At 48.5% G+C, this 2594-nt stretch overlaps 1 protein-coding gene across 3 annotated transcripts in view; it reads right to left on the bottom strand.

Annotated features, from left to right (window-relative positions):
- RXRA (retinoid X receptor alpha) overlaps positions 1–2594 on the bottom strand; it is a 129024-nt gene that overhangs the window by 23265 nt on the left and 103165 nt on the right. The gene's annotated exons all lie outside the window — the stretch shown is intronic.

The raw sequence follows: 2594 nt of genomic DNA, 5'->3' as shown, positions 1-2594 counted from the left end.
GACTTCCTGTGCCTTCTCACCTGCCTCCCATTCACTACAGACAGGGGCTTGCGGCAGGGCCAGCAGTGCCACAGGAGGACAAGGGCCAAAGGCTGAAAATCGGCTGGAGGGACACTTCCCTGCCAAGGCACCGAGACCCTCTCTCAGCCATGACACCCGCTGCCCATTCCCCTCAGCCTCTTGGCAGGGGGGAGCCTGGACTCCCCCCCCCATGGGACAGTGTCAACAGGTGTCCCTTGAAAAGCTGCCTTGCCATGGAAGGCCTCCTGCCAAAATAAGAAGGGGCCCTGTGAAGGTCTGGCACAGAGTGGCAGGGCTGGAGTCACTACGTGGGGCGGGAGGAGGGAGGTGTCCAAGAGCCCTGTGAAGTGGACCCCGGGCAGGTCTAGTCCAGGGCTTCCGTGCCAGATTTTGCGGCCTGACGTAGCAGTGCCACCTGATCCAAAAGGAGCAGCCCACAATCCCTTGCGACAGAGAAGAGGCTCAGGCACACCGCAGGATGAATGCACAAGAGCCGCTTTCCTTCCCTCTTGTAGATGTTTACAAGGATAAAATTTTGGCCCAGCACCCTGAGATGCTCTGCCTCCAAATTAGTATCTTTTAAAAGCAAGTCTCTAGTCCTCGTTGCACCGATATGTTAAAGGAAAGGACTCTGAGTACGTTCTGTTCTGCTGAAAGTGTTCCCTTCCGTTACGCAGATGGCCACGTTCTGAGCTCCGTTTGCAGGGCTCCATCCACCCCCAGCACACCCTTTTGTATTCCAGGAGGAATTTTAACAAGGTCCACAAGAGAGACAAAAGGGAGAGCTCTTCTCTGTCCTGCCCTCGGTGGTGCTTCCCGGAACAAGAGCCTCTTCAGAACCCCTGATGGCTGCTGTCTGAGAAAGGGCTGCTGTCTGATTGGCCACCATCAGCCCAGACCCTTCGCTCGTTTGAATACGTTCTCCTTGGCCGGGGTCAAAATCTATCTTTAAAAAAGAGAAAAAGCTCAGGTGCTTCCCCCCCCCCTTGTTTTTCTCTGTCCTCACAGACAACTCATTTGATGCACAAAATCTTGCCTGAATGAGCAGGATAAGAATGAAGGGAGAAGGCGGCACAAAGCGCAAGAGCTGGAGATGAGCTTTGCCGGGCGAGGCGGGGAAGTGGCCGGAGAAATGCCCCTGTGGCCCCACACAAGCACGGAGGAAGCGGAATGCAGGAAAAACAGCCCCCAAAGAACCCTCAGCATTTGTCTTTCTTTTCTATTCTCTTCTCTCTTTCTTTTTTAAACAAGACACTTCCTAGCCCTCATGACCAATGCTCCCTCTAAGCCGTGGAGTCTTGTGAGCAAAAATTCCACTTTGTGAGCTACTGGCATTAAAGTTGTGAGTGAGCAATTTGGCTACTGCATCGATCAGTTTGCTCTGGGCCCATCCTTCCTGAGCTAAGACAAAAATGTGTGAGCCGGAGGCTAAAAAACTGTGAGCTAGCTCACACTAACTCAGCTTAGAGGGAGCACTGCTCATGACCAAGAGCCTGTGGGCGATTGCTGGGTGAAGCCTCAGAAGCTGCAGGAGAGGATGAACAAGCGCAGAAGGTATCAAGGGCCTGGGACTTCGGCTCCCCAAACCACTGCTTGGCCCTCTTCGTGACGAGCAGAGGTCCAGATCGGCTTTACAGTCAGCGGTCCAGAGCAGGACCCTCCCCCATCTTCTTCCGGGTCCTCCTTTCTACAATTTAAAAATTTCCTTCTTCCCTTTTGCTCTGTTAGTTCCACTACAGGCATTCCGAGGAACTCCCCAAACGCTCTGAAACGGCAGGGCCTCAGCCAACACGGTCTTTGCACAGGGGCTGTTCCCAGTGCCTGCAGCAGTCCCTTTCGGCCTTGCAGGTCTCCCCTCCCCAAAGTCCGTATTTCTGGACTGAGGAATCAGCACCTTGCCTCTTCCCCTTCCACCCATCTCCCTCCTAGAGATGTGAAGGCCCGGAAAAAAACGGAAAAATTCGGGGGAAAAACGTTTTTCCCCCGTTTTTTCCTGAAGCCTTTTTTGTTTTTTTCTGAAAAATTGGAAAAGTTCAAAAAAGAAAAGAAAAGAAAAAAATTGATTATGGAACGTTTTATTTTAACATGATGAATAAAATATTTTAAGACAAGGTGTTCAAATATTTTCCAAATCATTTCTAAAATATATATATATGGTATCAGATTGATCTGATTTCTGTGCACTGAGGACAAGCAAGTCCTAGGTTACAAACTGAACTCTACAATGCAAGAACAAGATGCATTTCTTCCTTTAGGAGGTGCGATTGTCAGAAGAAAATAAAAAAGTTTCAATTTTGTTTTTGCATGTGGGTGGGTATTCTGTTTGTAATAATTGTTTGGGTACACTATATTTTTAATATGCTAGTTGTGATAATTTCATGCCAAGTAAAAATGTCCATAGTCATATTTTATGTTCCTAAAGTAACAGAATGACTTTCAATCTAGAAAAAACAAAAGAAATGCTAATGTAGCCTTTTTTTCAATTTTCCCGAAAATTTCCATTTCCCCCCGAAAAAAACGGGTTTTTTTCCGAGCTTCAAAATTTCCAGAAATTTTACATCTCTACTCCCCCC

The sequence above is a fragment of the Gekko japonicus genome, unplaced genomic scaffold (genome assembly GCF_001447785.1).
Source record: "Gekko japonicus isolate JY-2015 unplaced genomic scaffold, Gekko_japonicus_V1.1 scaffold2011, whole genome shotgun sequence".
Taxonomy (NCBI): domain Eukaryota; kingdom Metazoa; phylum Chordata; class Lepidosauria; order Squamata; family Gekkonidae; genus Gekko; species Gekko japonicus.
This window is presented reverse-complemented; position numbering and strand designations above follow the sequence as displayed.